Below are 26572 nucleotides of genomic sequence, written 5' to 3' on the forward strand. Positions count from 1 at the left end.
CTCAAGATCATCGAGTCCAACCTCTGACCTAACGCTAACAGTCCCCACTAAACCATATCCCTAAGCTCTACATCTAAACATTTCTATAAAAGGGAAGCACCATGCAGATCTGGAATTTGAATTAGAAGAAATAAATCTGAGAATCAGAAACTTGTGCAAAAGACAGCCTCTAGCTGCAGTTCCTGTACACAATGAATCCTTCATGTACAGTGAACAGTAGAGGTTGGCTACATCCTTCTGTCCCCCACCCCTCAGATATTTATATACGCTGAGGAGATCCCCTCTCAGTCTTCTTTTCTGCAGGCTGAACAGACCCAGGTCTCTCAGGCTTTCCTCATAAGGAAGATGCTCCAGGCCCCATATCATCTTTGTGGCCCTCAGCTGGACTCTTTCCAGGAGATCACTGTCTTTCTTGTACTGGGGAGCCCAGAACTGGACACGGTACTCCAGGTGAGGCCTCACCAGGGCAGAGTAGAGTGGGAGGATCACCTCCCTTGACCTGCTGGCCATGCTCCTTTTAATGCATGCCAGGATCCCATTAGCCCTCTTGGCCACCAGGGCACACTGTTGGCTCATTGTCAACCTGTCGTCCACCAGGACCCCCAGGTCCTTCTCCTCATAGCTCTTCTGCAGCAGGTCATCCCCCAGCCTGTACTGATATATGCGGTTGTTCCTTCCCAGGTGCAGGACTCTACACTTGCTCTTGTTAAACCTCATTTGGTTTCTTCCTGCCCATCTGTCCAGCCGGTCCAGGTCTCGCTGAATGGCAGCACAGCCTTCTGGCATCTCAGCCACTCCTCCCAGCTTTGTGTCATCGGTGTGTTTTCTGAGGGCAGACTATTCCCTCATCAAGTTCGTCGATGAAGATGTTGAACAAAACCGGACCCAGCACCAACCCCTGGGGAACACCGCTAGTCACAGGCCTCCAGCCAGATTCTGCTCCAATTACCACCCTCTGAGCTCGGCCAGTCAGCCAGTTCTCAACCCACCTTGCCGTCCACTCATCTATCCCACACTTTCTCAGCTTTGCTAGCAGGATGTCATGGAAGACAGTATCGAAAGCCTTGCTAAAGTCAAGGTAGATGACATCCACTGCTCTCTCCCCATCTACACAGCTGGTGATGCCATCATAGAAGGCAACGAGGTCGGTCGAGCATGACTTCCCCTTAGTGAATCCATGCTGACTACTCCTCATAACCTTCTTCTCTTCCAATTGCTTGGAGATGGCATCCAGAACAAGATGTTCCAACACCTTTCCAGGGACAAAGGTGAGACTGACTGGCCTGTAGTTTCCTGGATTCTCCTTCTTGCCCTTCTTGAAGACCGGAGTGACACTGGCTATCCTCCAGTCTTCAGGCACCTCTCCTGTTTTCCAGGATGTTTCAAAGATGATAGAGAGTGGTTCGTCGATCACCTCTGCCAGCTCCCTTAGCACACGCGGATGCATCCCATCGGGACCCATGGATTTGTGTGCGTTGAGCCACTCAGATGCTCCCGAACCACTCCCTCATCAACCAGGGGGGAAGCCCTCCATTTCCCAGACCCTTTGTGCTATTGTCAGGGGCAAGGAGTCCTGGGGGAGTGTCCTTGGAGCAAAGACTGAAGCAAAGAAAGCATTCAGTATCTCTGCCTTCTCAGCGTCTCCTGTGCCCAGGACACCCCCCTCATTCAGCAAGGGACCCACATTATCCCTAGTCTTCCTCTTGTTGTTTACATACTTGAAAAAACCCTTCTTATTATCCTTTATCTCTTTTGCAAGCCTCATCTTTAGGTGGGCTTTAGCCTTCCTCATCGCATCCCTGCAGGCCCTGACAACACTTCTATACTCCTCCCAAGAGGACAGGCCCTTTTTCCACATTTCATAGACCATCCTCTTCCTTTTGATCTTATTGATGAGCTCCTTGCTCATCCACACAGGTTTCCTGCCCCTCTTCCCCGATTTCCTACTCTTAGGGATGCACTGATCCTGAGCATGGAAGAAGTGCTGCTTAAATGGAGCCCAGCTTTCACAAGCACCCTTGCCTTCTAGCAGCCTATCCCATGAGATACTCCCAAGTAGGTCCCAGAAGAGGTCGAAGTTGGCTCTTCGGAAGTCCAGGGTAGCAATCCTGCTTTTAGCCTTACTTCCTTAATGTCACAGAAAAACTTATTCCTTATGTCTGATATTCCTGGAAGGAGGAGTAATTAGGTGTACCACTGAGTACGCAAACAAACATACTATTTCTTTCTGAAAACAGAACAAAAACAAAAAAATTTAAATCAGGATAACAATAAAGAGGTAGAGCAGAATGTTTTGAAGCTGTGCTATACTCTGAAAACAACAGCAAGTATCACAGGTTGCCTAGCCCACTGCTAGAAGCTGACTTCAGAAGTAATTATGAAAGGTAAATACTGAAGCATCAAAACCTTGTGAGTCATGCAGGGACAACCTTGTTTCTGTTCTCTCTATCTGGCTGCGCTATTTTGAGGGTGATGCAGCAGTAGATATTTGAAGATATCTGATTGCGGTGCTCTGTCCAGCAAGGAGGTAGAAAGAGGGATGGATGCTGTAGCTAACAGCCTGAACAGGCATGATGCTGTCTGTCACCGACAGATCACTCAGTGGTATTTTCAGAGGGTGCACTGTGGAGAATTATTAAGAAGTTATTATGAACACCACTCAAAGCAAAACTTTTAGGCTACCAGCCTAGAATAATATAAAGTGATATTAGCTTATACTCTTGAAAAAATTAGTTCTCACTGTATTTAAAAAAAAAATTGGAACCCCTTCCTCCTTAAACCAGGAACATTCATAGTCTTAGCCTTTACTTGATGATGGAAAATAAATACAAGGGGAAGCTAAATTTTGACACACTGGTTAAGACGGTTTGAAAAGCAAATCCTTTCTTTTTGTTTGCCTGAATGAGGAACTGGTAATCTGTCAGATTCTATCATTTTAAAACTTGGGTTTGATTTTTACATAATGAAGCAGTGTTGTAAATGTTTGTGTTGTGCCACCCCACCCTCATATTTCAAGACAGGAAGGCTATTCTGGTTAGGAAGTTATTTTTAAACAGACATTACTCTCTCTCAGAAACAGACTGTAAGTCTCTGTCTTCTTTTAGTTGCTTTATAAAGTAAATTGAGTCCCTCTGGTTATATAATTAATATCCACATTTAGCCATATATATTTGAGATGACCACTGAGCCATTTACAGCTAAATTCATTTCTTAAGACTGACCAGGAGGTCAGATATGCATTTAATCTCTGTTGAACTTTGTTAAGCATCCAGAGTTTTTCTTGTGAAGGCTTCTAACAGTACAGAGAAATAGCTACCAGAAGTGAAACAAGTGGGGAACAAAGCTGTTATCATGGAGTTTGTACCACATGATCTAAGCATGTCTGTCCCCTTGTACACTTTATGTTCATATTCAGCAGCAAGATGGCATCATATCTATATTGCATAATGTATTTTACTACCTGAGATAAATACAAAGGAAATCAAGTTTAAAACATTTGACCTTAAAATTACAGGCAATGTTATATCTAACAAAGATTTCATTTTTAATAGACAACTTTTTAAATAGACTTCGCAACTTATTATTTTTTTTATTATTTATTTTTTTCCCCCAGAATTGTTTGCTAACCTTTCAGGTGAGTTTAATCCCAGAAAAGGAAAAACAACAACAAAAACAGACAAACAAACAAACAAACAAAAAACCACTATTGTAAAGATTCTGCGAGCTTCTGAACGTTTTACAACCTTATCTGCGTGTCTGCAAAAAGTAACGCGCTGCTTAATGAGGAAAACGAGAGCTTTACTGCTTCCAACAGCTCCCTCTCGTGGTGTTTTGCTCACACTTCATCCTCCTCCGTGAGCAATGAAACATTTCAGTTTCTCCTCAGGTTAAAAAATCAATTCTATAAACCCAAGTCCACAAACTACAGGTAAAAACCAGCCTCCCACCCAATACTACAAAATTTTGCTATAGATTATGTTGATCTTAACAATAAGAAATTGGCTTCATAGGCTTCTTTTGACTGTATCTTTGCTAACAAAACTGCGTGCATTTAAAAGTGTTTTTTTTTTTCTTTCTTTTTTTTTTTTTTTTTTTGTGAATAACATTTCTGAGCTCAGCTGTTTCACTGAAATAAAGTTCAGCTACCTTGTCTAAAATACTGAAAGTATTTTACATACTTTCAGTACTTTACATACTGCCAATGTATATTAATATATTCAAGAAGGGCTTGAGAGCTTGTATCGTTTTCCCAACTACTGCTATTAGCCTCATAAGAGGTCTAACCTCCACTTTCTCCTTCTACTCCTTCCTGAAGATATTTATCCCCAGAACATGGCAGAGAGGCATGACAGGGAGCTAAGGCACAGTTAGGCAACGTTTCTTCTCTTATCTATAAGCTGTAGCACAGATGTACTAGTTCAATCTTTAAATGAGTAAGGTCATTTACTGGAAAGATTCCAGGGGTGGCTTCATCTGGCCAAATACTGAGGTCTCCTTCTAGATTCCCATCTCAGTTAGATGCTTTTCTACCAAAGGATTTACCTCATCAAGGTGATGCCTCAAATAATGTAGATGAATCACACTTCAAAAAGGCATTAAACTCTCCACCAACTATAAACATAATTAGGATTGGAGATCTCTAAAGTTAGGTGAGATGAATCATGCTCCAAACATGACCTCTAGGGGCTCTTTGCTAGCTATTTTGCCCTTCTTCAGCTCTACAGAGCCATCTGTCCTACTTTACAAAGTCAATTTAGTCCCTATGGTTAGACAATTAACATCTAACTGGAGCTGACCAGTGGGTCATTTAATGCTAAATTTATTTCTTATGATTGATCAGGATGCTGGATTATATTTGATCCCTGCTGAACTTCATGGAACACCCTAAAATCCATCTGTCACATGTTGAATTAATGGATGGGCTGAATTGAAAAGAAGCTGAGGATAAGTTAACTGAATACTGCTGCAGATTGCTTCCAAGCTAGCTCATTAAAAACTAACTAGCACATCTTGATGCTTCACTGCAGTCTGCAGCACAGACATTTTAAATATTTGCCTATGGTAACTCAAAAAGCCTAAGGTGAAGCAGAAAGTTGTCAGGTCTCTGGAGTACCAAGCTAGTGATTCAATTAATCGGTTTCTGAGTTGGAAAATATGTTTCAACAATGTGTGTGACACTGGCTCACTTTGTGACTTATTCTGATAGGAATTGCTGGCCATATGGAAAGAACCAAGCTCTTTACATGCGAACAGATAGCTTAAGATCTATCATTCATAAACTGATTTGCAGTTGTACATCCTTCTCTTTGTGATTAGAGGATTTTGCACCAAATGGCTCCAATCTTAAAATATTTCATTAAACCAGTGGTTGAACTAAACAGCAAAGTGGTTCAGTGAGCTATTTCCTTTTGACCACTGACGTGAGGTCACAGTCACACCGGTTTCCCATCACATCTCCAACTATTACAGCACTACATTATCCAAACAATAGTATGAGAAGTCCAGAAAACTGTATGTACAGATGGACCATGTGCTGCTGCTGTAGAATATACGCAGCAGCTGAACTGTGTCTTTCCCTCACAGAGCTGATCTAGTTCTGTGTGTTATATTCTCAGTCTCCTTTTTATGAAACTTAGAGAAACACAAGGCACATGCAAACTTTACTTCCTCTTTCTATTTCAAACCCAGTATTTATTAACAGGTGCGGAAGTTGTTAGTGGGAGAATGAACTGACAGGGCAGTTCAGAAAAGGTTCAATGGGTATTTAGTCTGGAATCCAGGCTGAAATATTACCTTAATTTTTTTGTTGTTGTTGCTTTATGCAGTTAAATTGGTAAAATGTGATAGAAATTGCTTCATAGTTTATTCCACATGAAATATAAGCAGAGTAGCCATCTTTTACTTTCCCACAAGATGGCTGCATGCAAAAATCTTAATTTAAACACAACCTCCATCTACAATAACAGATTACTAGACATGTGTTTTGCTGGCATATAGCTAAGCTTCATTCTTCAAATTCTCTGCATGAAAATGCCCTCTGAGTGAATTTTTCCTAGTTACTAAAGACGAGTCACATAGGCAAAACTACTTGTGTATAAGGGTTCTTGTGATTACTGGGCTGAGCTAAATGGATGCACAATTACATGATTAAATACAACATTTTTTTACTAACTACATATAATTTTGGCTGTCACTCAGAATCAATTGCATTGAGGTACTGAGGTACTCTGGGATCTGTCCTATACAGACCTTAGGGAATACTGCAAATACTGAGCTAAATCGCATAACTTATCTTAGGCACAAATGGAAAATGTTTACAAAAGAACTAATCTATAATCACCTTTTACAATGTTTGAAATCTCCTTCTGTTTGCTTGTATTTTTGATCATTAATACAGATTTACAAACAGATACTATTGTTCATGTATGTGTTTTTCAACTGCCCAGAATGCAACTAGTCTTCAGTTTAGCCTATATTTAAAAAAAAAAAAAAAAGGCCAGAAGGCCAGTGTACACAAGGTTGTCCTGAATGATCTAGTCTGGCTTCACAGAACTAGTTAAACTGGTCTTTTGCCATCTGGGCCTTAACCAGTGCCTCCAACAAGCTTTTCTCTGTACTACTTCTATAATACTCCTAGGAGCCACACGAGCAGTGCTCAGCTGAGCAAGGTAGAATCATAGAATCATAGAATATCCCGAGTTGGAAGGGACCCATAAGGATCATCAAGTCCAACTCCTGGCACCGCACAGGTCTACTCATAAGTTTAGACCATGTGACGAAGTGCACAGTCACTTAGTCACAAAGATACATTACTAACCTTGTTTACTGATCTGGGAAAAAAAGGATGAAGTAAGATTTTACTCCATTACCTAAAGGTTTAAATTATAAGTAATTCTGTTTATATTAATGTAATTATTGCAAAGTAAAATTAATGAGTGTGGAAGGATGCAGTTGATGGATATTCTATATGTGAAGAACCCTTTATTTCAGCTCAAGTGTCAAAATAGCTACTATAACCACTTGGAGTAATGCTCGGAAATTTTATTTAACGTTTTCAGTGAAATTAATAATCTTTCTGGACCCTTTTCTTTATATATGTTTTAATCTGGCAGATTTCGTTTCAGTTTGGGGAGTTTAGTTTGTTTTTAATAAGTTAATCTTTGTCCTTTCTCTTCTTCCCTTCTCAGATTCAACCTCTGGATCTTATTGTGATTAATTTAGTAGCAGAGGCTATGTGTATTACTCTGTGTATTACTGATTACTCTGTGTATTACTGATACACAGAACAGGTACAGTACAGAGCATTATCACGCCCTGATCTGTTTTTAACATAAGGCACAGACGTATAGGTATGCATGTGAGGGGTGTGTGAGAAATAATTTCCTCTTTCCTATGCGCACACATGAAAAACTGCTATTTTTATGAAAATCTGTGCTTATATGTTGAAATAAATATATACCTGAATGGAGGTTAAAGTAGGTTAATATACATGTATACAACAATTTAGGTATGCATACTAGCACTTTTCAGGCATAAGTCACAGAACAAATAGGTAACACAGAGCACATATCAGAAATCCTGCATTTCCACTTTGGCTGTGGAGTAGGTATGCCTACAGGCAGAAAGGGAGAGAGAAAGACTCTAGTGTCAAAGAAGTTCTGAAAGTTGTTCATAACAGGATTCCACAGCCAGCAACATACCCCCTACTATTAATCAGTATTTTTATCCCTGTTACCCCAAATGAAAAAGCTGTTTTTGCACCAAATATGTTCAGTCACTGCTTACTAAGCCATGCAGTGGGCCAAAATTACCAAAGTATCACAGACATATTCCATGAGCCCTATTGAGAATCATATGGAAACTGATCTAAGCTAAATTTGAACGTGCAGGTTATGAATTAGAAGCAGTCCAGCACAATGTCATCTTTTTTCTTCAAAGTAGCTATACAGTCGAAGGACTGGGAAGGCACACTGAAATAGCACACTTGTCTCACTGCTTCTGCCCCACTTTTCTAAAATTGCCATTTCTCAACATCCACAGAGATACCTTTTACCTGTGGAAGGAACAGAGACAATAGTCTATATCCCCTTTTTTCCCAGCTCTCTCTCTTCCTTTGCCCAGCTGAGCAGAAGAGATGCAAGCCTTTGTTTTTAATTTTATTAAACTCAGGGTCAAATCCTGCTTGCTGTTTTTCTGGAACAAACCCAGAATAACTCCAGATTAACAGTGGTACAAGTGAGAACTAAATTATGGCCTGAAAAAAATATTTAAAAATCTTTCAGACACCTAAACAGATGGATAAATCAAGCACAGATTCTCAGGTCAACCTCTACCAGAAGGAATCTCTCATCTGACTTACAGTAGAAGTAAGATGCTATGATAGCAGCTAACAATAGAAAGAGAGATACAGTAAGGGAGGGGTATATTTTTCCTTACCAAACTCACTTGATTTAATACAAGGCATGCACAATTAATGATGGCTTTGAGTGATACCTGTATGTTTTATAGGTTTATAAATTGGTTGTAGTAAAATCTTATACATCCTATATCACTAGGTATTGTTTCAGCCTATTACAGGAGATATCTATCTAGAGTTGACTGAATTGTATTAATCTGATCCTAGTTTAATGATGCCTTAACATTTTTATGGGAGAATTTAATGTTTGCAATATCCATGTTCCTTATTTGAAAGTGTGACTTATAGGTTCTCATCTTCCTTAAATTATGAAATCCTTCAGCTAATAAAGGAAAATGATTATGGTTTGCAAAAAAGGCAAAGTCATTTAACAATCCATATAACTGTCTATTGTAGGTCTTTGCATAATAATTGTAATTTAGCTATTAGGAGTTCTAAAGGCAGTTATCAGTCATATGCTGCAATTCTGAGGAATAAGGGAAAACTCAAATTATTTAAAGGCTTTGTACTTTCCAAAGGGAGAAAAAAATAAAGCAGAAATCAATAATACTTTTAACAATGAAAAAAAAATGTTCTACTGAAATAACCAGTTGTTGATGGCAATTTTTCTAACTATTCAATACTGAAATTTTCAGCTTTACTCCATATTTCACTGCCACAAAATGATATTCATTTTATACAGGCACTTCTGTAAGCAGGGAAAGACAAGTTAGGATTAGAATCTGCAATTCTTGATGCCCAAGATTTTCCATTTTTGCCCTTGGTACATGAAGTGGAGTGACCAAAGATAAATCGGATGGACTGTAGCCCTGGAACACAGATCTCCTTCAATTTGAAATTACTGTCTGAATTTGACTTTGTGTCTAGGGCATGTCTTGATTATTTCCTTCGCAGATGAGGATACTACATACGTGAATCCAGCTTAGTTAACTGCATGTGCTTTCATATTTCTTGCACTACGGTCAAGCCTCTGCAATTGTAACATTCTCTTCTAAGATTCCAACCTTCATTTCCCCAAATCCCAGCTTTCCTCAGTAAAACATATACAAGGAATGTATACACCTGGCTGAGGTGACAACTGTCACCTCAATCCCTATGAAGATTATGTAGCAAGTCTCCCTAGAAGCCATTTCCAGGCACTTAAAGGATAAGAATATAACTAGGAATGGCAAAAACATATTTACCAAGGGTAATTGTTCCTGACCAAACTGGTTGCTATCATGAAACTGGTGTCTATGTAGACCTCGGAAAAGTGGTAGATGTAATTTGCCTTCAGTTTAGCAATGCTTTTGACACAGTCTATCTTAGCACATAGGAGAGATTGACTACATAGGACAACTACAAGGTGGCTGAAAATAGGCTGGATGGTCAGGCTCAAAGGGTAGTGCTCAGTGATGAAACATCTAACTGGGACTGGTTTCTTCAGGCACTTGTCAGGGACTGATACTGGGACTGACACTGTTTAGCATCTTCATTGACTAGCATCTTCCTTCTCTGCTACAATAGCAGAGATCCCATCCTCAGCAGGTTGGAAATGACACTGAAACTGGGGCAAGGGTTGACACTTTGGAAAGATACAGAGACAAGACTGCTAACGGGAGTTAGCACAAAACAAATGTGAAGTTCTGTATTGAGGGTGCAATAGTACAATCTAGGGACTGAACAGGTGAGAGCTAGAAAGGGAGTTGGTGGTCCTAGTTAGTTAGCAGCACGACCTTGTCATTATGAAGGTCAACCTCATCCTGGACTGTGTTAGTAAGAACATAGACTGAAGGAAGTTATTATTCTCCTCTACTTGGCTCTTGTGTGGCTGCTTCTAGTAAACTGTACAATTTTCACTCCTCCAGTGCAAGAGAAATAGAGAATTAGTTCAGCACAGAGCTACCAAGATGGTTAGGGTTCTGGAGCACATGATGTAGAAGAGGCTGAGGAAACTAAGTTTATTTAGACTTGGGAAGGTTAATGTGGGATTTAATTGCACAAGACAGAACCAGACTCTTCTCAGAAGTGCACAGCAAAAAGAGATGGGTCAACAGATACAATTGGCAGTAAGGGAAATTCCAAGTGAACATTAAGAAATAAAAAAATGAGTGCCTAAGCATTGAAACAAGTTTTCCAGTAAGGCTGTGTAACCTTCACTCTTGGAAATTTCCAAAACTGAATTGAAAAGCACTCTGAGCAACTTGATCTAGCTTCTAAACTCTGATTTGGAGGCAAATTCCTGCCTATCTGAAAAAGGCCAAATATGTCTTAACAAGTGTGAAAATGAGAATTGCTAGAATATCAGTTATTATATGATATTCAAAAAACGTCGTGATAGGATAACTGCTTTCGCTTCAGCTATGACATCTGTCATCCAAACACAGTCCTGACTTACCTTTGGTATACAGCATGTTTTAGTAGCAGATTCAGAGGACAAGACACTAAATTGAGAGATGAGCCAGATGCACAGCTACTAACAGGCATTGTAGCATTCAGTATCTAGAATGAATGCAAATCTTGACATTCATCAACAACCTATAACACAAAGCACCATTAACAGACCAAAATATAGACCAATGAAAATATATTTTGAGCATGTCCTTTACATTCTATACTTACAATGGTGCTATCTGTTTTTGGTAAATGCTGACTACCTTGCACATCGATTGATTTTTTGCAATAATAGGATCCAGTCTTTAGATGGATCTGCAGAACATGCTGAGAAAACAAGCCAAACAGAAAATGCATTACTTCTGTGAATTGTTCATGTCTTTAATTCACGTAAAATTAGCACACAACACATAGTCAAGTTAAAAAGAAAGAAGTGCTGGGTCAGTAAAGGTGAAGAAAAACATGTTGTTTTCATACATCCTGTGGATATTAATTCCTTTTTAAAAGTGGCTTTGAAGAGTCAATTAGTTTCTTACCTTTTAAGAAAGATTTTACTTATTGTTACAAAATGTTCTGAAAATATTCTGATCTCTTTGAATGGATATTCTCTGCTTGCATCATATCCAGAAACTCTTTTAGGAAGAATGTTCTGGATGCTGCATATCCTTTAAAAAAAAAAAAAAAAAAAAAAAAGGAAAACTTTTTACTTTGAATTTAACTTTGAATTTAACTTTTAAACTATTTGAAAGAGAACAGCTAATGTTGCTTGTATAGCTATTAAAAAATAAAATGGGTTCTACAAAAAGCCTTTGAAAAAAGCATGATTACATTAAAAAAAAAAAGAAAAAAAGGCTCTAAAAGTGTCAGCTTTCTATTCAGAAAAACTGTTCCCAGTGGCTCCTTAAAGCATATCAGCCCTTGCTGTTCAAAAAGACCTTTCGTAGGATCCTCAGACAATTTAAAGCTACACAAAGTTCTCAAGTCCCTAGCAGATATAACTATGACTTGCAGACAAACACTTCTGCCCACTACTAATATCTGAAAGGAGTCTCCCAAATTGTCCTCTGCTGTAATCATTTTCCTAAGCCTCTGTTCACCTGTATTATTATTGTTGCTTTTAATCTCATTTATTCTTTCTCTTTCAGATGACTAGCAGCAGTCTTCTCAGAAAATATGTCAACAATAAAGAAATTAGGAGTATAACATTTTGGTGACTGTTTAGCTGCTGGCCGGGTTAAACCACGACAGTGACACAACATCTACAGAACAGGTTATGCAAGACTTAGGCGGAGAGAGACTTGATCCACTTGAAGATGCTAGAATCACTGAATACCTCTTGACTGATGTCAAGGTGCTATATGCATCATCTCACATGATCTCAGGTTCAATGAAGGGTCACAGTCTTTCCTTTTACTTTATGGAAAACTGGATCTGGATTTTAGTGGTGCTTTCCATTAGTGACCTCTGACTAATTTAGGGTATATAGTGTTGAGAGTTATTTGAAATGTATTTATAGCAAAGTAAGTAAGTAGAGTTATTGATTACACACCCCAACTTAAAACCCAACAGTCCTATGATTTAGGCTAATATAATACACCATTGGAAGCTGATTATTTTAGCTAGTTAAGCCATAAAGCTGCACTTAAATATGAATAATAAAAAAATGGACTATTAATAATAATTATTGCAAACGTCACTGATTTCAGATTATAAAACTTAATAGACTATCACCATTAAAACATGTGCTCTCCATAATTATGCTGTGTACCAACTTGTGCTTGATTCTGTCTTTGTGAGTTATTTCAATGCTCCTTTCAAAGCTTATGGAAAATTTTCTTTAAAGAAGAAAACAGTTGTTTTATAGGCAGCTTGGGAGGGCTTTAAGGGAAGAACCCTTTTCTGTTCAAGGCTTTTTGACAGAATCAAAATAGAAGAAAAATCTAAATATTTTCCTCACTGTAAATATCTGTGTTGTCTTGACATGTGTATTTTCCTTTATCAGCCAATCTTTATAAAGCAGAGTATAAAGCATATTATGAATAACATCTTAACCAGTTCTTATGTTTTTATACTTTGAGCATAAGTGACAGGCTTTTAAACTGGGATACAATGAGAATTCAGGATAGACCTGGCATTTGTTCTACCTTTCATTTCAAATTACAGCAAGGGAATGTCTAATTGGTCTGATCAGGTTGTCAGCTGACCCTTTCTCCTTTCCCTAAATTTTCATTCCAACTTCCTCTGAATGTTACAGTTGGGTAGGTAAAAGTGAGTCAAAATACAACATGAAATTGATAAATGATGAACTCAATGCTTAGCTTAATTTCAAATGCAGAACTGTTCTTGCATATCAAAGCATGGCTACAATGGGAAGAATTCTTTCTGGTTTCTGACTACTTCACTGAAGAAATATGTAAGAGCTCTAGCAATGGGCAGAGAAAGAGATGTGTGAAACAGACACGAGATGTTCGACTGTAGATCAAGGTTCTGGAAATCAGGGGATGGACTCTATATAGAAATAAGTGCTTCAGAACTCCCAAGTCAATGGAAGCCTAATACACCTCTTTTCAAGTGACTACAGGCTGAAGTCGTTTATAAAAAGGTGGATTAGCAGCTGTGAAAACGTATTACAGCTAGTTAGCTATATGCCTCAGTTTCCCAGTTTGTAAAATGTGTGTACTTCTTCAAATGTCTCTTTAAACAAGGCTTATAAATGTTCAGCTTACAACATGCCTTATGTATATGAAAACTTGCCATATTATTACTCACAAGATTGGCAAGTTTTTAATATAAAATAAATGAGTCTTAAAATTATGTTATAAAGCCAGAAATACCTAAAGCCAATGTGACATTTTAACATGGAGCAGAAACATTTACAACAAGCAAAGCATCTAGAAATCAATCCAAGGGGCCTTTAAGAAAATAGCTGAGTTTGTCAGTTTAGAACACTAGTACACCTAGCTTCTACTGTGAACATATCATCCTAGTGCAGAAGACATACAACAATAAATGAGATGGTAAATATTTTCTAAGGAGAGGTCAATATTTGCTATGCCTGATACTTTTTTAATTCCTCAAATCCATTAATGCCTGGAAGGCCAGAATTTAGAGTAAAGCCATTGCATCTTCCTACTGACTTTGGGTGGAGCTTGGGTACCAAGCATCCAACCTGTCCCATAGAACTTACACAGCACTTATGAATTCAGAGAGCCACAAGTTATTCATAAATTTTAGGATTAAACCCTTGAAGAAAGGCCCACAATGTGGCCTGGCCACTTCAGACCTCTTTTGGGAGTTTACTTGCAGTTACAGTTTCTATAGATCTTGTGGTGGACCATCTCCATCCACAAGGAATAATTTTACTTCAACATAAATGATGAATTCCATATGCTGATTACATCACCAGATGAGAACATTTATTGTTCATCTGTTTCTGTGGGGCAGGGGTAATTTTTTTTCTTTAGAGAAGGATTATCTTTAGAGTTCACACCCATAGAAAATTACATCTGAAACAGAAACTATGACTAGGTCGTATGGATAAAGTCATGTAGCATCTTGATTTTTAGTTTGTTTTGAGGGGTTATGAACACTATTGTCACCTGTACATCTTCTAGGACACTGGCATCACTTAGCTAATGACAAAGGACAAGTTTTCTGGAGTATATATTCCAATCCATACTCAAATGTCAACCACCCCAAACAACCAGTATGTTCATATTTACAGGTGTGAGTGAGCCCACATTCATTTTGTATTTTGCTGCAACTTGTTATATTAGCAAGAGAAATTTGGATTTACAGCTTTTTTTTTTTTCTTTTCCCAGGTATTTTTTTCTCCTCTGTCCCAAATACCAGTCATAAAATGAATCACATAATCATTAAGGTTGGAAAAGACCTCCAAGATCATCTGGTCCAACTATTGCCCTACCACTGATATCACCCACTAAACCATGTCCCTAAGCACCATGTCCAACCTTTCCTTAAACACCCCCAGGGATGATGACTCCACCATTTCCCTGGGCAACCTGTTCCAATGCCTGACTACTCTTTCTGAGAATGAATGTTTCCTCATTTCTGACCTAAACCTCCACTGGTGAAGCCATTCCCTCTAGTCCTATCACTGGTTATCTGCAAGAAGAGGGTGACCCCCAGCTCCCCACAACTTCCTTTCAGATAGTTGTAGAGAGCAATAAGGTTTCCCTTGAGCCTCCACTTCTCCAGACTAAACAGTTCCCTCAGCTGGCCACCCAGCCAGTTTTTAACCCAGCAAAGAGCATACCTGTTCAAGCCATGGGCTGCCAGCTTCTCCAGGAGAATACTGTGGGAGACTGTGTCAAACACTTTGCTGAAGTCTACATCAACAGGCTTTCCCTCATCCACCAAGCAGGTCACCCGGTCAAAGAAGGAGATGAGGTTGATCAGGCAGGACTTGCCTTTCATGAACCCATGCTGACTGGTCCTGATTCCCCAGTTGTCCCACATGCTTTGGGTGACTGCACTCAAGATGACCTGTTCCCTGGCACTGAGGTCAGGCTGACAGTCCTGTAGTTCCCTGGGTCCTCCTTACAAACCTTTTTATAGATAGGCATTTCATTAGCAAGTCTTCAGTCATCCGAGACCTCTCCAGATGACCATGACCACTGATGGATGATGGAAAGCAGCCCAGCAATCACATCCACCAGCTCCCTCTGCACCCATCTGGCCCCATGGACTTGTGACAGTTCGGGTGGTGCCACAGGTCTCTAATTGTTTCCACCTGAACTGTGGCGGGTTTTTTCTGCTCCCCATCCTGGACTTCCAGGTTGGGAGGCTGAGTACTCTGAGGATAAGCATTAAGAAACTCAGCCTTTTCCTTATCCTTAGTAGTCATGTTCCCCCCTTTATCTAGGAAAGGATGGAGATTCTCATTGGCCCTCCTCTTGTCATTAATATATTTATAAAAACACGTTTTGTTATCCTTAACCATAGTGGCCAGGTTGAGTTCATGCTGTTCTCGTTGAGCCTTCCTGATTTTTTCTCAGCATATGCTGGCAACTTCCTTGTACTTCCCTGAGTTGTCTGTCCCTTTTTCCACCAGATGTAAATTCTCTTTTTCTCCTGGACACTCAGCACAAATTTCCTGTTCAGCCATACCAATCTTTTTCCCCGCACACAGGGACAGCCTGCTCCTGTGCCTTTAAGACTTCCTTCTTTAGGAGTGTCCAGCCTTCCTGGACCCCTCTGCCCTTCAGGACTGACTCCCAAGGGATCCTCCCTGCCAGTGTCCTGAACTATTCAAAGTCTGCTCTCTGGAAGTCGAAGGTAGCAGCTTTACTGACCCCACTCCTGACTTCACCAAGAATAGAGAACTCTACCATTTCATGGTCAGTCTGCCCAAGACAGCTCCTTACCACCACATCTCTCACCAGTCCTTCTCTGTTCCTGAACAGCATGTCTAGTGGGGCAACCCCCTGGTAGGCTCACTAACCAGCTGAGTCAGAAAGCTGTCTTCCACGCTTTCCAAAACCCCCTAGACTACTTCCTTAGGGCTGTATTGTATTTCCAGCATATGTCTGGAAAGTTAAGGTCCCCCCTGAAGACATACGCTGGTGACTGTGCAACTTCCAACAGATATTTATAGAATGTCTCATCCATCTCTTCATCTTGGTTTGGCGGTCTATAACAGACCCCCATCAGGATGTCCACCTTGTTGGCCAAACCGCTGATCCTTATTCACAAGGACTCTACTTCATCATTCCCAACCCTGAGCTCAACAGCATTGAAACACTCTCTAATATAGAGAGCCATGCCACCTCCCTTTCTTAGCTGTCTGTCCCTTCTGAGGAGCTTATAGCCACCTATAGCCCATGAGTGGGTTCTTGTGGGCTGGTAGGATGTGCCAGCTTTGTCACTTCTAGTTGCCAGTGTGTAACAACTTAGACTTCCCAAGAGAACCTGTAAAATGTTAATACTTAATTCAACAGCCCAACATCATAATCTCCTCAGAGAAGTAAACAAATTAAGTGAAACAGAGACAGCATGACCTTGGATAAGTTGCCTCAGCAACCCGTGCCGCTTCTTACTCCCAACTGCAGCTGCTGTGTCTATTATTTTACAGGCTGCTCAGTACAAGGCACTTTCCAGTTTACATGGCATTAGTTTAGAGCCTCTTGCAGCAAGGACAGTGCAAGAAGCAACAACTGGCATAAAGTCTTCACATTAAAAGTTTTACAAATTTCTTTTCATCTGCCTTTGCAAAACATTAACAAAGCAGGAGCAAATCTCTAATAGAACATAAGCACACTAATGTAAAGGAATGGAAATTTCAAATGTATCTAGAATTGGAAAGAGGAACAAAGCTGTTTGAACTGAAAAGAGCTAAGATGTAACAGGTGAAATAGTTGCTTTGGTGAAATTCTTTATTGGGCCTCAATGCCCATAGAAATGTCTGCAGAATTATATGCTTCAGCCTACAAGTAGGATTATTTATGCTTCCAACAATAGCTTAAATTCTGTGGTAAAGATTGTCTATCCATTAAGTGATTTGAACACTTAAGTCAAACTTAAAAAAATAAAAATAAAAATACATGTCTCAATGACCATCTTCAATAGTTTTCAAATAAGTTAAATTTATTGTCTGCTGTCAGCACCAATCATACACCCTACACCTAATCAATCTTTTCCTTCTGCCTCGAGACATAAATAACTTGAGATCCACAAACTTTTTTTTTTTTTTTTTTTTTTTTTTCCTTTTAACAAACTGTTTCTGGGAAACAGGTCCCACAGTTAGGATATTTTTCTCCCTTTTTTTGACAGACCTATACATGAAGATAAGAACCCTGTTGGGATGCTGAATAGCCTATCTCTGTACGGTGTTGCTCTAAACATATGGCTCTAAAATTCAGAACAGATATATCATTGGTGAAGTCCAGATAATTGATTCATAAGTCAGCTGCATCAGGCAGGTTTTTTGATGGTATCTTTATAAATAGGCTGGTGCTTTCAATGTGCCTGATGGTATCTCTCATATTGACATGAAAGGCATTTGGAGGTTGGAATATACTAGTTATACAACTTGTATTCTTGGTGCAGTTCAAGAGGACTGCTAGCCTCTCCAAACACTACTACAAATATTTTGGTAATTATCTCTTGTAGATTTATACTTTTTAGCTTTCAGTCTTTTAGTGTTTTACTGAATTGTGTCAAATACTTTTGAGGTCTAAAATTTCATGTTCTAAAGAAAAAGCATGGCCATTATTCAAATGAATAAAAACAGTTCATGACTTAGAATCAACAAAGCATAATTTGACCCATCAAAAGACTCTTGAATTTTCCTGGTATGTTTTTGTGCTCTTGTGCCTGCCCTTCAGTTCTCATGTATTTAAAACTCATGTATTTAAAACTGTAGAAAACATCACAACATCTTCTGGAAATGGTAGCTTACTGGACTTATATATTCCCTACTCAGTGAAATTTTGCACCAAATAGTACAGGCAGAAAACAAAACAAAACAAAACAAAACATACAAACACTTACTGTAGTTCACTCTAAGCAAACAAAAGTACTGGCCACCCCCCATATGACTTGATTTACAAACTTTAAAAGCAAAAGCAAGATTAATAGGCGACAGATTTCCCTTAATTTAGAGGAGGAATTGCCTTTCAGGAGCTGTGTGTACAATGCCCGTAGGCTGCTTTGAAAACTCTTATCTATATTCTTCATTTTGAAAGAGGAGATGTCAGTGGTAAAACAGATAAGGTTTTTTTCCTCCTTCTTAAAGATAGGCACTTAATATTGACCACATGTATACATACTCACTCACTCTGCTCTATATAAATTTGTCTACATATAATTATAATTATATCTAAGCTCTCCTGACAGAAAGAAAACCACTGTAACAGAAAAAAAGAATTAGAGAGAAGGGGATCTAATAAAAATGAGGTATATCCACATCTCCTGGGTTGATTAACTGGAAAAAAAAAAAAAAAAAAAAAGAAAGAAAGAAAAAAAAAGCACATTTAAAAAAAAAAAAAAGAAAAAAAAAAAAAAGATGTTATTCCCTCGATGACCTGGCTATGCACATTATGTACATCACATCTCTGACATTTTCAATTATTCCATGACATAAATAAAATGAAACAGCATCTGGTACACTGAGACATCTTACCTAACACTGTTCATGCATGAAAACACTCACCAGTATTTCAAATTGTATAACTTCACTGGATCCTGAATATATAGTTAAAAATTTGTAAATCCGGAGGGCTGAGATTGCTCTTGCACGTCACTTGCACTAATGGGGAAGACACCCAAGGATCCATGTGTTATAAATGAAGATACAACTCAATCTGAATTTAGTAATATTTATAAAAGGTAAGTAAACAGTGCTAGGTACACAGGGAGTCTATGTTCTACCAACACGTACACACTAACATCGAACTTTCTAAATATACAGAACATTGCTTTTAGATATTAAACCCCAGTATGCCTATACATATGTACAATCAGAAAAGGTATCAACTGAAACATAAACACGGCAAAGTTTTAAAAAGCAAGAGTTTAACAAACAATCCTATAAGTCTATTACTATTAATGTCCATTACTGGGGGAGCATAGTTGGAGTTGGTAATCCTGGTTGAAGTGCTCCCATATCTTCCATGACTTCGTTAATTTTTCTCAGATGATATAACAGTCTTCATTTTCCATTCCTTTTCTTGATTACAAACACCAGAGAATTCCAGGGCTAGTCATGGAAACAATATGTCTCGCTTTAAGTTGTTAAGCAACTCAGCCTTCGAGCCTTATGTATCCTATTCTTCAAGGATAGAAGGGAAACATATCCATCTCCTTTTCAAGGCCAACAGGGCCTGGGTCAAAAGGCACATTCAGGTCACCAGGGAGCATAAGAGCAAAGGCCTGCGATGGCAGTAGCGGTGAGGGGGAAGAGGAGGCGGGGGGCCGTTGGCGATGGTGTAGCAGAAGGATCAGTGGATGAGCCCGCAGCTCCCTCACTGTCTGGCAAACCACATGTTTCTGATTGTGGCCCCACATGGCTCTTTAAGGCCTCAGAGACTGCTCACCAGGTGCTGAGCAATCCCACTGCAACCTTGTCATTTTTAGCTGCAGAGTCCCGCACCTTGACCTCAATTTGGTCCCGTATTTCAGGATCATAAACTGATTGTTAATAAAGAGAATATGCTGTAAGGTTACCAGGACAGTCTTTGTTTCTAAGGACGTATGATTCCCCATAATGCGCAACTGCTTACCAGAGAGGGGCAGTTGTGTGCGTGGGTCCACTTCTCTCAGCTTGAGCTTCTTTCCAGCTCCAGTGCACCTATTTCCAGTGATTTTCTATGCGAGCTTCTTTGAGCGGTTTGCTGAGTTTGGCCGAACCTATCTTCATGAGGTAATCAGTGTGCCTGTTCCTGCCCTGGTCTCTGTTCTGCTAGCCTGTCCCTATACATTCCTTTTTTCTACTTCTTTATTGATGACATAACTTCATTATATCATGTTGCCTTTTTTCATCTTGAGGACATGCTCCCCTCTTATACCCTTTGCTCCACAGCAGTTCTTTTCAAAAGCAACTTTTCATTGGTCAAACAACTTTGCCCGGTAACCAGAAAACACCCAGAAACTTCCGTGCCTTAACAGCTAGAGAACAAGCAACCCGAAACGAGATGGCATTGAGATGGGGAAGATGCTAAAACTTACCCGAATTAATATTTAGCTACATATATGGTAAAATATCCTAATTATCGGGGATGTGGATGAGAACCTAAAAATATCCTAATTATAGGGATGTAGATGAGAAAGAGATGTAAAAAAGATTTCGTTCAAGACCAAGCAATGAGAGAAGGACAAACTCATTAGGGAAGGATGAACAACTTGTTGGCATGAAACAAGGCAAAGATAAACAAAAAACTTCTAAATACTGTCCAACAGCAGGTCAAAGTCCAGAAAGGTAAAAAGTTTAACCTCCTCTTCCTCGTTGCCTTCATCCTGAAAGACCCCTGCCCACGACCACCAGGCTACACCGCGCAGGCGCAACCAGAAGGAGCTAAGGGCGGGGAGTATGGAAATGAGTACTTGGAAGAGGTCCATCTTTTCAGGGAAATTAATGAATATGTATTAGAGCTCATGTAATCTGTAACATAGAGTTCATGTAATATGTAACAGTATTCGTGTATAAAGTTGTGAGAGATGACCGGGCAGGCATGCACCTTTATGAGGGAAGCTATTCCCAGCGCGCCTGGTGCACTGCGACCTACCTACTTTACAACCCTATGGTTGTGGAGTCTTTTCCTCCAGTCAGCATGGCATCTCCCAAATCACCTGTCTTTGTTCCCTCTAAACTCTTTACATTCCTGATGGCCTCATCGTTAAGAGTCTGATGTTATCTCCAACCATGGGGCTTGTTGACCCCCATGGCCACACTCCCACATCTCCCCCTTATTTATTAACATCAACCATCTTCTTGAAATGAATTCTTACTCCATATATCACACATGCACCCCAGCAGAACACCTTAAACATTTACAGGGACTAGGCATAATGAAAATCATGGGTTTGGAGGCCTACTGGCATCCAAAACTCTGCCTAAGTTAAGGGTTTCATAGTGGTGTTGGGAAACCTCAGCAAATGCTTCAGGTGCAAGCAGGCTGTATACATCTCCTTTGTTATTATATACCAGCTATGTAGAAAGTACATGCTCATAGCTCACCTGAGATAAGCTACTAAGATATTCCACTAATTAAATTCAGTGTTACAGCTTGTACAATAAATGGACAGCAACTACTTTGAGGATGACGTACAGACAGACAGGCTCAGCCACCACATCTGCAGCTGTAAACAACCTGGGACTATGGCTGAGGCACAGCCTCCCCTCAGTGCACACATGCCTCATGCCAGCTTGTGCCAGGCCAGGGCCTTGTGGAGGCAGCAGGGGCCACGTTGAGGCGTTTGCAGTGCCCCACTGCACTCCCCTCTCTGGGCAGCTGCACACTTCTGCCTGTGCATGAGGCTGATTAAAATAATAATAATAACAAAAAAAAAAAAAAAAAAAAAAAAAAAGGTTTTTTCCTTCACTGCTCCATCATGTACCTCTTCACAAAAGCCTCTCAAACAGACCATGACAAGAAAACAAATACATTTTAACAAGGGGGAAAATAACTGATAGACTGTTGTTGTTCTGGTTGTTTTTAAGTTCACACAGCAAATAGAAAACTCGGAAGGTGGCATCAAAGTGGCCTTTGCTCTCCACCTGACAGTGTCTTTTAAACACCTGTGGTGCTTAATTTTAATGAAATCTCCTATCCTGGGCATTATAATAAGGACAAATAATTTCTTTGCTGCTGATAGAATGAAAATATTGGTTTTAAATGAACAAACATGTCTACGAATAGTGATTCTCAAAATTCCGGAGTTAATATATCAAATCATTAATCTGTCTTTTTCTCTAATTTAGAGTTGCAAAGAGTGTGGTTTAGTGGGAAAAAAAAGTTAATTTTTCATCCTAGTCATAAATGGAGCCTATAAAGCCAGCTTAACACTATTACATCAAATCTACAGAGGATAAAACACCTTCTGTTCTATTATTTCTATTTTCAGTACACAAACTGATTTCCAATCACAGAAACATATATAAACACACACACACAGACGTAAACGCCTTTCCAAACAGTCCCTTAACTTCCTATCCTAACTAGTGCTTATAGTATGCACAGGAAAATATACAAATTTAACTCAAGATTATCAATGTGAATCATTGGGATTAGAAATTAGAGAGTGATTGATTAAGAATGAATAGGTGCTATATTTGCAATGTACTGTGCCTGTGCTGCACTTAGGCCTCCAGATAACAGGAGGCCCTCGGACCCCAAGAACCAGACCAAAAAAACCTCATGGTTCAGACTTTAACCAAGGCATCAGAGATAAGCAGGACTGTTTACAAAGGGACAAGATAAGAAATGTTAAACATACAAGGCCTTGAGATAACAGGAGCCCCTCAAACCCCAAGAACCAGATCAAAACAACTTTATGGCCCAGATTGTGACCAAGTCCTCAGAGAGCATGCGCCAAGAGATGAGGTGAAAAGTTCAACCCTGATGAAGACATCTTACGTCATCCCCATGACCCTCAGTGCCCACCACCACAAAGCACTGAGCAAGCGCAGATGAGGAATTTGTGGAAATGACTTCTTGTAGCTAATCTTAATACTAAACAGGGACAGGTTATGCATGTGTATGTATAGGCGTATTGGGAAATTTCATGCATATGTAACTCTTTACAGCATATAACCATGGCAAGTTGTCGCGTTAGCTGTGCACGACTTTGGTGGGACTACCCTCTGTGCTGTCCAGTGCTGAATAAACATACCTACTTTATAATCTTACTGATTGTGGAGTCAGCTTTCCGTGAGTCAAATGTACTTATTGAAATCTTTTCACAAGAAACTTGAGAAACAAAACATTGTGCACAGCAAACAGATTAAAGGCTTCAGTTTGCACATCTGCACAAGTTTAGGAAGGGTAAGAGAAGACACTTGATGTGGCCACCTGTGCTGCAGAGGATCATGATGGACTCTAAACCCATCCTTCCTCCCAAAAACTTCCAGAAGTGGCAGTCAGGAAACTCTTTTTCCCTGTGTTTATTCAACCTGAATCTTTTTGGTTGAACTTCCCGAGTGGGGAAAAAACTTCAGGCCTGAAACCTTCAGATAAAATAAAATAACCGTTGGCGCGTTGTATACTGAAAAGGGGTGAAGAGAAATGCCAAACCTGTTAGCTGAACCATGAGATGGCTCTTTGTTTGCATTGAAATGCTTTCCTTGCAAACACTTCAGAAGTAAGTGTGCCTCCTCAAACCTCCATTTAAAAAGATTATATGCAGAGCTCAACACAGGCAGGGGCACCAAAGCCTCGCATTCAGCTTCCCCAGCAGGAGGTAAGATCCAGCATTGAAGTGAATTTAAATGGAATTCCCATTTTCATAGAAACAATAAAAAGAAGTTAGGCAGAGAGAGAAATGTTATTTACACAGATCAGAACTGGACTAGAAGTTATCTGAATAGGAATAGGCAGCTGAAGAAAATAAGACTTGTGAGAAAGACCACAAGACTGTAAAGGTTTAGGCCTTCTCTACATTGTGAGTTTACTCCTTTTGCTCCTCTGAGACCGCTGAATAGGGTAAAAGACACCTTATTTGTATTCTCTTCTTTTGTCAGAACCTCAGATTCTTCTTTGCTCTAACAGCTCATGCTCAACATATAAAAATATTTAAAACCACATTCAGCTAACAAATCTAGCTACCACTCCAAAATGTAATAAATGACTGAGTCCCAAATAGGATTGCAATTAAAGTTTATAAGTTATTAAATGAATAGAGGCAAGCAAACAACGCTGGGTGCGCCGGGAGTCTCCGCTCCACCAAGACGCACACCTATTAGATCAGATGGCTGGTTTTTATGCTCCTAGGCTAATACATATTCCATACCATTTTTTTTGAAAAGGCAGGGTTATTATAATTAGTTTCCCGGGATCCGAACCATCCCACAGACGCATGCATATCGGTCTCCGGTGGTCCCTCTGGGGGGGTCACTCGTACTGAAGGCTCATAAGTCTTCCTTCCAGGCTTTGTCCTTCGGTCGTTCTTCATCTTCATCCCTTCTCCTTATTTGGTCATCTCTTAGCCAGATATCAGAGACCCATGCAGCACCCCATGCAATAGTTAGCAGTTATTTTGAAACCCCTTTGTTCTCTTATCCCAGATATCAGAGACTTGTCCCATGCAAAAGTCAGCAGTTTTTGGAAACTCTTTTGTTCTCTTAACCCCTGGACCCAAGTCTCAAGGTTTACCCTTCAAACCCTCTGTTGACACAAACTCCTAGACCATACTTTTGCAAGATACAAGAACTATATACATTAACCCCTCTGTTTCTCTTATACATGTACTTGTGGTTATACAAGGGTATGTAAGACAGAAGGTCACATTTCATCATGCGGCCCTAGCATTGTTACATATTGACACAAATCAGATGAACACATTTCACAAAAACATTAAACTGAAGGGAAAGCCCCACAGAATGACACCAGAAGAGAAGAGTAGGCTATGTTAAGGTTTTATGTCCTACTGTTTTCTCATCACTCTCTAGTTCTCCCAGTTTTACGTCCATACTTCAGATTATAAATGTGTGTTCATTTTCCAAAGGGACCACCTCATTCCAGTGGTTAGCATTTACATGTTTTGAAGATTAAAGGCCAAATGAAGGCTTTTTAACAGAGCATACTATTTGCACACCAAAATTATTCTATTGAAGTAAATCTATTCATGACCAAATGCTGACTGGCATGGAAGTATAACACAACTAAGAGAGAACTGTAATACTTGATTAGACACTCTGGCCTTTAGGCCCACCTAATGTGGTAAAACAGAATCACAGAATAACTTATGTTGGAAGAGACATTAAAGATCATCTAGTTCCAAACCCCTGCTATGGGCAAGGACACCTTCCACTAGACCAGGAAGGTGTGGCCACAAAGCCACATCCAACATAGCCTTAATATTTTTAGGGACGGGGCATCCACAATTTCTCTGGGCAACCTGTTCCAGTGCCTTACTACCCACATAGTAAAGCATTTCTTCTTTATATCTAATTTAAATTGAAACTCTTTTAGTATAAACCCATTACCCCTTGTCCAATCGCTACATTCCCTGAGTCCCTCTCCTGTTTTCTTGTAGGCCTTCTTTACATACTGTAAAACTGCTATAATGTCTCCCCAGAGCCTTTTCATCTCCAGGATGCACAACTTCAGCTCTCTCAGCCTGTCTTCATAGAAGAGGTGGTACCCAGCCCTTTTATCATCTTTGTGGCCCTCCCCTGGACTTGCTCCAACAGGTCCCTGTCCTTATACACATGGAAACAGTGCTGAATGCAATATGCTAGGTAAGGTCTAATGAGAGCAGAGCAGAAGGGGAGAATCACCTCCCTTACCCTGCTGGCTACACTTCTTTTGATGCAGTCCAGGATGCAGTTGGCTTTCTGGGCTGCAAATGCACATTTCTGGCTCATGTTGAGCTTTTTGTCAACCAACACCCCCAGGCCTTTCTCCTCAGGGCTGCTCTCAATCCATTCTCTGCCCAGCCTGTATTTGTGCTTGGGATTGTTCTGGCACAGGTGCAGGATGTTGGCCTTGGCTTTGTTGAATGGCATGAAGTGTGCCCAGGCCCACCCCTCAAGACCATCAAGGTCCCTTTGGATGGCATTCCTTCCTTCCAGCATGTTGACCACACCACACAGCGTGATATCACTGGGATACTTGCTGAGGGTGCACATTATACTAATGTTGCTCCAATATAACTGTATATCTTGAGAAGGTTATATATCTATGAAAGGACTCTAGTTGTATTTATATCTTTATATGTGAATATAAAGATATTAGTAAAGATCCAGAAAACAGAAATAACGGGAAATCATATTTTAATCACCCTATTTTAGATTGGTGACAAATAAAATGTTTTAGTGCAGAAAGCATGTAAATTTGTCACAGAGTCTAAAATGTAAATGAAATACTTACTCACTTGTACATTTTCACCTTTCAAAGTGTAAGCTGTTTTTAAACTTATACAATCAGTTGACTGCCTCTGAGAGATGACTCTCATGTTAAGGGGCCAACCTCAAATTCTAACAGAAAACTTAGATCCAAAGTGGGCAGTCCTTGTACATGGTACACAAATCTTAGTAAACAATTATGACAGAAATGCTAGGTGCAGGCAGATTAAAATCAGTTCAGGAACTACTGCAGAACCACC

The 26572-nt window shown here is 39.8% G+C and overlaps 1 long non-coding RNA gene across 1 annotated transcript in view; it reads right to left on the bottom strand.

Moving 5' to 3' along the window:
* Positions 1-2000: 2000 nt before the first annotated feature.
* LOC309873862 overlaps positions 2001-26572 on the bottom strand; it is a 47977-nt gene continuing 23405 nt past the window's right edge. The window contains exons 3-6 of the long non-coding RNA XR_014316749.1: positions 11326-11454; positions 11018-11116; positions 10794-10933; positions 2001-2227 (exon numbers count right to left, since the gene is read on the bottom strand). This is a non-coding gene — a long non-coding RNA (uncharacterized lncRNA). The remainder of the gene's footprint in view (positions 2228-10793; positions 10934-11017; positions 11117-11325; positions 11455-26572) is intronic.

Source organism: Aythya marila (genome assembly GCF_965140915.1).
Source record: "Aythya marila genome assembly, chromosome: 1".
In the NCBI taxonomy this organism is placed as follows: domain Eukaryota; kingdom Metazoa; phylum Chordata; class Aves; order Anseriformes; family Anatidae; genus Aythya; species Aythya marila.